Source organism: Schistocerca gregaria, chromosome 6 (genome assembly GCF_023897955.1).
Source record: "Schistocerca gregaria isolate iqSchGreg1 chromosome 6, iqSchGreg1.2, whole genome shotgun sequence".
Lineage (NCBI taxonomy): Eukaryota > Metazoa > Arthropoda > Insecta > Orthoptera > Acrididae > Schistocerca > Schistocerca gregaria.
Window position 1 is genome coordinate 301,889,998 of NC_064925.1, and position 12,104 is coordinate 301,902,101.

The 12,104-nt window shown below is 36.9% G+C and overlaps 1 long non-coding RNA gene across 2 annotated transcripts in view; it reads right to left on the minus strand.

The window, feature by feature from the left end:
- LOC126278034 (uncharacterized) overlaps positions 1–12,104 on the minus strand; it is a 51,570-nt gene that overhangs the window by 3,914 nt on the left and 35,552 nt on the right. Inside the window, exon 4 of one of the 2 annotated variants that reach the window (XR_007550635.1) lies at positions 3,878–4,033. This is a non-coding gene — a long non-coding RNA (uncharacterized LOC126278034). Of the gene's footprint in view, positions 1–3,877; positions 4,037–12,104 lie in introns of both variants that reach the window. The other variant, XR_007550633.1, reaches the window with a different exon arrangement.

Here is a 12,104-nt window from a genome sequence, read left to right on the forward strand (position 1 = left end):
AAAGGAAATAAGTCACCAGGTCCTTATAGAACCCCGTTTCAGTTTTACAAAGAGTACTCTACAGTACTGGCTGCTTACTTAGCTGGCATTTATCGTGAATCCAAGTTACTGGAAAAAAGCTCCAGTGACTCCTGTATATAAGAAGGATAAAAGAACTGACCTGCAAAATATCCTTAACACTGGTTTGCTGCAGAATCCCTGGACACATTGTCAGTCTGTGTACAATAAACTTCCTTGAGAGGGAAAATTTTATGTCCACAAATCAGCATGGTATTAGAATGCATCACATTGAATTATGGATGAAGGGCAATAGGTGGAGTCCACATTTGAGGATTTACGTAAAGCATTTGACATGGTGCAAGCCACACTGCTGGCTGTAAATGAAGAAGTAAGCATACAAAATAGATTCCCAGATATGTGAGTGGCTCAAAGACTTCTTAAGTAATATGACCCAGTAAGTTGTCCTCAATGAGTGTTCATCAGAGACAAGGACATTGTCTGAAGGGCCACAAGGAGGTGTGATAGGAGTATTATTGTCTATATACACATAGATATGATGGACAGGGTGAGCAGCAATCTGCAGCTGTATACTGCTGACACTGTGGTGTATAGGAAGCTGTCATTGTTGAGTGACTGTACAAGGTTACTAAGTGACAAAGAAAATTTATAATTGGTTTGGTGAATAGCATCTAGCAATGAATGTAAAAAACGTAAGTTAATGTAGATGAGTAGGAATAACAAACCCAAAATGTATGAATAAAGCATCAGTAATGTGCTGCTTGACAGTCACACTGTATAAATATCAAGGCATAAACTGCAAAACAATATGAAATAGAATCAGCATGCAAGGACAATAGTAGGGAAGGTGAATGGTCTACTTTCATTAATTTGGAGAATTTTGGGAAAGTGTGGTTCATCTGTAAAGGAGACTGCATATAGGACACCAAATGCTTGGCATCTGCACCACATCATATTAAAGGAAGACACCGAAATCATTCAGAGGCAGGGTGATGGAGGTGCTTCGGGAACTCAAATGGAAGTCGCTGGAAGCAAGGTGACATTCTTTTTGAGGAACATTATTGTGAAAATTTAGAGAACCAGGATTTGAAAATGACTGCAGAATAATTCTGCTGCCACCAACATACATTTTGCATAATGACCATTAAGGTAAGAATAGAGGGATTAGAGCTTGTAGTTGCATATAGGCAGTCATTTTTCCCTTGCTCTATCTGTGTGTGGAATGAGAAAGGAAATGATTAGTAGTGGGGCACAGTATCCTCTCTGTGCATGCACCATATGGTGCCTTGCGGAGTACGTACATAGATGTAGATTATATTCACAATAAATGTTATGATATGGAATGAGTTAGTTGAACAAACAATTGCACTGATGATTAAAAATAATATTTGTATGGTTACACAATGGCCATTTATAACTGACTACTTATTTCTATTTAAGAATCCCTCTGTTGAAAAGATGAAGTTATTCAGCAGAAACAACATTAATCCACATGTGGACACACACACACACACACACACACACACACACACACACACACACACACACACACAAAGAGAAAAAATTCACAAACTGAACTCACTTCTTGCCCTATCAGAGACAGACATATGAATTTCATATCAGTCTGCAATAAGCTAGAACATGTAATGGTTACAGACTAGTAGCAAGTGCACCCAGAGCCATTTGTAATGAAGTTTCAAAACTGTTTTGTCATTCATCACATAATTAACATGAGTCATTCCCAGCCGCTGCATACGTCAGATCCTGAGAATACTTAGGATTGTATTTGTGAATATCTCTATTGCTCTCACTGGAATTCTGACCATAAATTTCATGAGTGAATAAATATACTTGAGGCAGATGCCTGGAAGATGATGTAAGTTTGTGACCGTCACATGTTGTTCTAATTTGTGAACGTCACATGTTGTTCTAATCACTTTCATTTGTGCAATGAATATAAAATACTTTTTGTCTAAGTGATACATTAACTCTGAATATTACACTATAGGACCCAGTAAATATAAATACACAGATTTGTGTGACCTAAAAGTTGACAATTATTCTTGTAGCAAAAGTACCTGAACCTAAACATTTTAGCAGGACTGCAATGTGGTTTTTCTGCTTTGAGTTTTCATCAGTATGTACACAGAAGAACTCAGAACTTCAAACTGTAATATATTTTTTTTCGTCTACACTGCATCAGATTTGCTAAATTTGTTGCAACAGTGGCAGACTCATAAAAGGAAATAACTATAATGCTTGTGGTCATAAATTAAGAGAAAACAAAACTGAAAATAAAAATAAATCTCTGGAAGACAAAAGTCATGGTTACAGACAAGAAATGAGGTGGATGTAAGAGTGACATAAGAATGGTCAGTAACTTGAGGAAGTAACTGAATTTCATTACCTTGTTAGCAATGTGGAGGCAAACAATGGACATCTCAAGAAAATCAAGAGGAGCATAGCACTGACCGAGAGTGCCACTGAAATAAGAAGAACCTCCAACTGAACACACACATCAGCTTCCACTCTAAGAAAGAATAATATACCTTTGTATTGAGTGACCTGACATACAGCATCAATAGCTGGACACTGGCAAAGCAGGACAAAGCTCATCACAAAGCTGCAGAAATGTGGTCCTGGAGGAGAATTACAAGAACTTGTTGGAAAAAGAAAACTGAATAAGAAGGTTCTTCAAGAAATAGGAGAGACAAAAAAACTACTTAAAATTATAGGCTAATGTGAAGCAAAAGTCACTGGACACTGAATTAGTCATGATAGTCTTTTATAAAATATTTTCAAAGGCAAGATCATAGGCAAGAAAATGATGGACTGACCGAGAATATATTACTTAAAAAATATGATCAGTGAGCTGAGATGATGTTCATACATGAAGCTGAATAAGACCACTGAAGAGAGGAAGCTGTGGCTGCAGAGACAAGACTTAGCCTTTTGAAAGAAGAAGAAAGAAGACGCACTATATTTACTGGAAGTGGGATGTTTATAAAGAGATTAAAAGATGTATGCTCATTAACACAGGTCAGTATCTCTTCGATGCAGGATGTGAGCTCAAATATTATGAATTCCTGAAGGAAAAGTAGAGCTTCTCAGGAAGACAGCGTGGGTTCAGTAAACTCCAGAAACGTAAAAAACAACACTCTTTTCTACACATGGTACCTTGCTAATAGGAGATGCAAATGAAAATGAACATTCTGTTTACCTGAATTTCATCAGGTTCCCAAATCTGCACCACATTGTTCACCAATAGAACTTGGTACAGTATACTAGATGGCAAATGTTCAACAGATATGAAATTAAAATTAGGTGTGCCCTAAGCAACAGGTTGGGACTGTTAATGTTCGCAGTATACATACAGAATTTATCAGATAAAGTCAGTAGTTGTAACAGATAGTTTGCTGATGATGCTATTGTCTACAGAAAAGTATAGCTGCTAGATGACTGTAAAAAAACATACACTCACTTGGACCATGTATACACTAAATGTATTACATATCCCATCTCTTCAAATATGGATAAATGCAAAATAATACCTGTACTTCAGAAATAGAAGCTGATAATATCTAATTATAAGATTGGTTGTAAGCCTCTGGAGCCTGCCACATTTACTTATTATTTTTCATCCTTTTGATCACTGTCGATAGTAGTGATAGATATAGGATATAAGTGGCATTTACAACACAGACAGTGGGCCATTTTAAAATTAAAAATGAATACAAGTTAACAAGATGAAAATATAAATATCTTAAATCAAAGTTAGTATGTACACAGTTTGTAGCTAGATTTTACAAAAGTTGAAGATTCATTACACACATTTATTACATTTAGTGTGTGAATTTACCTGTATACATTCCTTCATACTGTATCAGCATACAGAGATGAGTTAATTAATCTCTATGCATTTTCTGCATAGTCATAACTGCACCGCTAACTGCATTACACCTGTCAGTACAGAGTAAATGTTCTGCATCCACGCAATCACCCTTTGACACCTGACCTGCTGCCAAAGTAAAAATAACCAATTATGACTTGCTCTTGCCACATGTAATTGGAGGTACTACCCAACCCAAAAACAAGTGTATATGACTCGCTATTGCTATAATTATTAGTCTGCAGAAATATTGATGTGAAGTTGTTCAGTACACCATTCTCAATCACCAATATAAATATCTGCACTTATACCTGTTACGCCCAATATATTACCATACAGACATCTGGGCATCTCAAATTAAACTACAAATACAATCAACAAGCTAAAATTGTGAATATCTTACATTAAAATTAATCTGTACACAGTTTGTAGCCAGAATTTACAAATCTAGCAGATAAGCATGTCATCTGGCTGTTGTTTTTTTACTTTAATTGACTGTAGTTATAATGTTACATCCTGCCCTTCTGTAAAAATCTCTGAGGAAAAGAATACCTGGGTGATATGCAATATAATTAATACAAGAAGTAAACTGAAGGTATACTGTGTATGGTAAGCAATCCAGTACCACAACTATAGGAGAAAAATTCAAAATACCACCTGCAAAAACAGAAGGCCAATGTGGGAAGCAATGCCTTTCACTTTCACTTTACTTGACCCAGTACTGATTTTTATATGTCAATGGTCTTGTAAACAGTGGTGCTTGAGCACCAAATACACTTGAAAAGATGCATCTCTGTGATTCAAAGCAGGTGCCTGAGCAGCAGCTCAGTCCTGACTGAGGACTGGAAGTGGTCGACACTTATGTCTGCTCAATGTTATCAAAACTGCAAGTTGGGGCAAGCAAATACAGTATTCCATATAAGGAAAAGAGGAAGAACTACTACAGAGAAACAAAGGCCATTTTCCATGTAACTCAGAGAACTGCTAAAGACATCCATGATGCTTTAAGGATGATAAGAGAGGAGAATTGACAAATTTAACACACTGTAGCATATCTGCCCTCTGAAAATTGGTAAAACTGACCTAGATCCTCTAAAGGCAATAATAGTTTCAACAGGTTTTTTATTATCAATTAGCGTACACCACACAAATGTAAGGACGGACTACCTGTCCCATCCTTGTCCCACTGGATCTGTAAGTATGTAAATATTTCCATATGCGAATTACATTACATTCCTCATCTCAGACTGTAATACCAAGACACATCCACTATCCTTGTGATGGTGATCTGTGGATGAATAAAACTACTATTGCTTCTACTACTTACAAATGAACAGAAAGATATGGCTACAATTCCAGTACACAATGTTTGCCTATTCCACTGTAAAATAGACAAACCCATTTCAGTGTTTATAAGGATTAGAAAGAACCTTCAGTGAACTAACCTTCATAAGAAAGGGCTGACCTGCAGTAAATATGTATGTCCCCAAGGCGTATTGAGAGACATGTATCACGAATATTGAGCAGTTTGTTGAGCAATGAAACAGTGTGTTATGTACTGGCAGAACCAGATACAGATAAAGACTGATGCAGGCTGGAGGTTTCTGTGATTTAGATTGTTTGTTTAGTGTTTTACTGTTGATTCATTTTTTGGTTTGAAGATTCTATTGTTAATTTATAAGCACTAAATATGAAATTGGTATCCAATTTTTACTTTACATATGTGAAACTTCAGTATGTCTTGTTAACTGGGAAGCAATGAATGTGCAATTACCCTCTCCTCTACTACTCACCAAGGGCTGTGAATCATGATTACCAACCCCTCATATTTCTGGGAATTATTATTATGTATCTCTTGTATCCTAACATTCGTAAATGCAGTAACAATAAATCACATGCCAGTCAATTTCTTAAATTACTTTTGCATAAAACAAAATTTTCACTCTGCAGCAGAATGTGTGCTGATATCAAACTTCCTGGCAGACAAAACCTGTGTGCCAGACTGTGATTAAAACTTGGGATGTTTACCTTTCATGAGCAAGTGTTCTACTAACTGAGCTACCCAAGCACAGCTCCCCACCCAACCTCACACCTTTACTTCTGTCAGTACCTCACCTCCTACTTTGCAAGCTTTGGTTCTTTCTGTGAAGTTATGTAGCAGATGAAGTAAAGGTGTGAGACATGTCATGTCATGCTTGCGTATCTCAGTCAATAGAGGACTCTCTCATGAAACGCAGAGGTCCCAAGTTCGCGTCTTGCCCTGGCACATAGTTTTAATCTGCACCAAGTTACGTATTCATCAAAATGATTGGAACTGCAGTTTTTGATACATGTCATCTCATGCTGCTACATTACAATCCCCCCCCCCCCCCCCCCCCACTCAGAACACCAACACCGCACTTATGAATTCTGGATGAGTCTTTATTGCAGCTTGCATTTACCAGAATAGACATATCTTAAACAATAATTATGATACCTTTGTGTAGCAAAGTTGTGATAATTATGATCAGTTAATTATATTGCATCAATTCATAATCCAGTCTGACAATTTTTAATGTCATGCAATTAATATTCAAAAGTGCCAGGTGATTATATTATCAGCTAACGCAAGTATCTTGTGAAACTCAGTGCTATACAGGGTGTTCCACTAAGACCATGAAAAAATCTAATAGGACATAGAGGGTGCTCCACTGAACAGTTTGAGGTAGGGAACCTGGGGTTGGAGAATCCAACTTCAGGAGATAAGAATAAAATCACACTACTGTGCTCTTTTTTATTTACATTAGTTACAGTAAACTGTAAATACTATCATCGACACAATGAACATACCATTTGTACTGTATGTTGCAAAATATGCTGAAACTAATGGCTGTTGTCTGGTATGTTTTGAATCACATAACAGGCAGCTACAATTCTGGCAACTAATTCCATCTCCATATCCACTGGGATCTCTTGCCCAAGTGACTATGTATCCCCACAGAAAGTAATCAAGGGGATTCAGGTCAGTTGATTTCACAAGCCATAAATGAATAGGACTTCCCCTTCCAATCCAGCAACCAGGAAATACAGCATTGAGATGGTTGTTGGCATCCATATTGAAGTGAGGCAGTGCACCATTATATTCTGTCCAGATCTTATGCACAGCCAAGCGTGCTTTCACCAACCCAGGTAGAATTCTTTGCATGAACCTCAAGTACAGGTGGTCATTCAGATGGCCAGGTAAAAGATATGGCCCAGTCAGATTGTCACCTACAACACCAGCCCAGATGTTCACAGCTAAATGTAATTGATGGCGTGACTCTACCACAGCATGAGGGTTTTCCTCATCCCACACATGGCTATTCCTGCTGTTCAAAGTATCACCACAATCAAATGATGCTACATCAATAAATAGCATGATTTGGAGGAAATCTGGTTGATCAATCCACACTGGAGCAAATGCTGACACAATGTGACCCTTGGTGCAAAGTCAGTCACAAACATTCCATAGACTTCTTGTGGGTGATATGGTTGTAACTGTTGCTTGTGGAGTACTAACCAAAGGCTACTATGTGGAGCACCTGTTTCACATGCAATACAATGAGTACTTGTAGTGGCATCTGCTGCAACATGTTCCATCACCTTCTCTTCAAAATCAGATGTGTGTGGGGTCCTCGTGTTTCCAGATCCCTCGTTTCTTCTTCCTGTTGAACCAGTCTCTGCATTTGTCAATCGAGGAAATAAACCTTCGTCATGATGTATGATGCCTGTTAGGAAATCATTCCCTGTACAGCCTTTCAGCACTGAAATCATTGCAGCGTACTTCCCCATACACGAGGTGCATGTCAATGCGTTCTGTGGAACTGTACCAGTACTGCACCACTGTATCGTACTGTACGGCTCTGAATAGCTCTGAGAAATGACTGGGTCTGGTGTCAATTCACGAAATTTTCTGTCATGGAACAATGTAAATACAACAGTGGCAACTTATAGACAAGTAGAGTAAACAAAACCTGCATCATGACTTCCTTGAAATCAGGCTTGTCCTACTTGTTTACTGGCAGGAAATAAAGAATGTACATGTAAACTTGTATGCATGTTAGTTGTAAATAAGCTGGAAAACAGTTATGCTACACAAAGTGGTAGATAAGTTTACTTCTGTATCTCCTTAAGCTAGCTTGTCTGATCCACATTCCTTATGTCAAATTGTTCAGTGGAGCATTCTCTGTGTCCTCTTATATTTTTACACTCTCTTACAGAAACAGCCTGTATACAGAATCTTAGTAACTAGTGTGTCTTGTTCTACCTTTGGGTTGCATGTAGTGTGCATGAACCAAAGTTTTACAAGATAAAGTAGTACCATAATTATATGTATTACTTATTAAAATTAATATTGGGATATTTTCAACTCATCTATTGTAAGTCACAGAATAATAGCATATGTAATTTACTTTGAAATGTAATTTACTTTACGTAAGGTAAAACTTTCAGTTACATAGCATGGTAACACCTTCCACATGTATGCTATCATCAGCATGATCATTTATTTTGATTATTAGTCATTTTCTCATCTAGAAAATATATGAGTTGTAGTTACTCTTGATAAAATGCAGACAGTTTCATTCTTTCGAGTATTCTTTACAAGTGTATTTCATTCATGTAAGTGTCATTGTGTAACCCTAAATAATTGTTAAGTTCTGTAGCTTATTCTAGACTAGTCCTATTATATAATCTTCATTTGACAGTGTTATATAAAATTCACCATCAGCATTTAAGATATAAATCATTTCAGGTATATTGTCAATTGTTTGTAAATGCAAATTAAAGCATAAATCAATTCTGCTTCATTTATAAACTTATGTTGGTGGTGCTTTCACAAAGGTATAGATCAACAGTTATAACATTATATGCCATGAGTGTAATATGACTGTTGTATACAAGTTGAAGGTGCTTTGCAGTTCACTTTCTTCCTTGACATTGGAATTAGCTAGGTTTAGCATGAATTAACATGGGAAAACTTTTACACCCTCTTTGTAAGGCCTACTTTTTAATAGTCTCATATTCTGCTTTGACTGTAGAACTTACTTATTTCACAATTGCAATTTTGGCCTTTGTGCCTTTTCAAGTGGTACGGCTAAAGACTTTACTTTAGCACATGTCAGACTTCAAAATCCTCTGAGATATATACGTATCATTGCCGAAAATATGCCTTTTTACTGTAGAAATTCAATAACATCAAATGAGTATGAAGCTCTGTACTTCACGAAATGATGTAAATTATGTGAAATGTTACCAATGTGAACATGCTTCACATAAATTGCTATGAATCAATGATCTAACACACTGTTTACATGTGTGCAAGGTGTTTGTGCACAACAAAATTCGACAGAGGTATTTGGTGGCATGGCCATTGTTGCAGAACACACTTTCGAAAAAAGCGTATCTTAAACTCTGCTTCCTCTTCTTATCCCCCCCCCCCCCCCCCACTAAGCAACAACATATAGGTAAATTAACACAACCTATCATTAACATTTAATGCACTGCAACTGTTAAAGAACAGTTGCTTTGCTTAGATCAGAAATTTTCCCATGCTGTAGCTACTGTACTCAGTACACTGAATGGCAAATTGAACTGTCTCCCTGACACAATAGTGGGAGCTATAACAGTCACAGCAACATTTTCAAAAGAAATCCAATGTGTGTGTCAAATGTGGCTAGTGAAATTATCTTGCTGATTCTGCTGGTCCCAAGACATTCCCTAATACCTCACCTGCTTTGCAGCAGTCTGCGACACATCCTAAGTAACATTTTTGATCACAAATAGCAACCTGGTTGTATGTTGCCACTTTTGCTTCTGAATCCATGGTCAGGTACAAGTTAACTAGACAGTCTGCTCATCTGCACAATATTGTATTAGTTTTCATGTCTTCTAGTCTGCTTTTTAGCAACTCTTCGACAGATCTGACCTCATCTTTTGAAACATAAAATGATTGTACACTGGAGGTATTTTTCTGTATCCAGCTAATAATTGAAGAGATGTGGCCTTCTGTAGGGTACCACAGACTAGTTGATAATGCCATGCACTTAACGATAGCACCAATACTGTAACATACATTTTTACCATGACTTATTGTGAAAAAATACCATTCTGCAAGAATCTGAAAATCACATTAATCCATGAAGATATTTTTAAAATTTTTGTGCTGGCTAGCTGCCCATCACTGCAGTATTTTGCAGAATTTATGAGGGGCAGCCTCGTTTTAAAATATGCCATGGAAATGGAAATGAGCGTGTAAGTTGCATTTGTGTGAGTGTGCGTGTGAGTATGTGTGTCTACTGCTCATGAAGGCATTAATGGCCGAAAGCTATGATTGTGTGAATCTTTTTATTGCACCTATCACGATTCACCATCTCTGCTATATGGCGAGTAGCAACTTTTCTTCTCTGGTATTGTTACATTCCATCCAGGATTTTCCATTGTTTGAGTATGTATGAAAGATGTGGACATGATGTGTTGCATGTATGTTTAGTCCACATCAGTATTACTAGATATACTGCTTATCCCCCTCCTGAGTGAATTATATTCAGCATGGTGGGCACTTACAATACATATCTTTTAACGTGTTACATTTTTCAACACATTTTGAATTTTTTTTATTTTCCCTCAGAAATATGTTGGTGTTATGATACATTAAGCATATTCCCTAAGTGTATGTTTTAGGTGATAAAAATTTCATTGAACTGTGAGGAATACTCCCTAAGTTATTAAGTCCTAAAGCTGGCTCTGAAAATTGGTTGTCAAATGCACATTACTTTTTCTGGGTCGCATCGCCTTCTTTCGCAAGCTATAATTCTGAACCAATTCTTAGAGGAAACTTATACTTTGTACACGAGCATTCCACAAATGATATCATTGGTGTGCCAAATTTCTACCAAATGTGAAACTATGAGTTCAAACAATTTTTCAAACTTGTTCAAATTGACATGGAATGACTCTGTACATCAACAAAATTATGTAGTACACTACCAGATCCAAGAGCCTCCAACATCTCCTTCTACATCAAACATAGTTTTATGGTTCCATTATTGACCGAACATCATCCCAATCCCTCCTTAAGCATTACTCTCTTTAAATACTGCAATCCAGACTTCCTACAAAAATTACTCAGTTGGTACAAAATTTGTGTCAGCAATGTCACTTTACCCCAGACATTTTCCAATTTCTAGGTACAGACTTACACTACATGACACATACTACATCATAAATAACAGTAGGCCTACAGAATAAAGTTCCCAGACACATAGCAACCACATAATAATCATCATCTTCAAAATACTACAATATATACTAGACTTAACCAACACCTCATGAAATCCCTACAAATCATCATCACAGTATATATAAATCCATCTCATTGTATCCGCTTGCCAGGCACATCATTTAAAAATGGGCATATGCTCTGCTGGAGTCATTAAATTTATGGTGTACATAGAACATACTTATTTTCAAAATCAGATGCTTCTGCTTCTAATACAATTTTTTTGAAAGCACTTACACTGATTTGTCATTGTGTGTACCCACTGAAAAAGGTAACATTTGCTCGGAGTATCATTTTAAGTTTAAATACTTAGTATTACTGTACTCTACATCACTACTACCCAGTGTTGCATTGCACAAACCCACAAACACTTGTTGACTCCCAGTTAAGGGCCAGTAGTGCAATCACCAGTTAGCAGACGGTTAAGCGCTATTCTCGGAATAGCGGTAGAAACACATTGTACAAATCCTGCACAACACCTAACTGGAGAGTAAACTCGGGATAACTTAACCAGTGATTTCTAGCTGGTTAACAAGCTTAACTGTGGGACAACTTTTCAAGAGGGCAGAGATCTTGATAGATTCTGACAGCAATGAAATCATTCACCAGAATGAGGAAGACGGAGAAACTAAGAGTCGCCCCAATTATTACGAAGAATTTGACAATTCTGAATTTATATGTAGATTCCACTTACCAAAGGAACCCGTACTTCATCTTGTCAATCTTATGCATGGGAAACTGCAACATATGACAGTTGTGATTATTTCCCTGTTTTCTAAAATAATACTCTTTATGTATTGCAAAGTGCATCTGTTTTCAATAATTCATGCATTCCGTTGGGTTATTTGTGTAAGCTACACAGATTAAAATGATGATTCATGCCAAAATAATCTTTTTTAT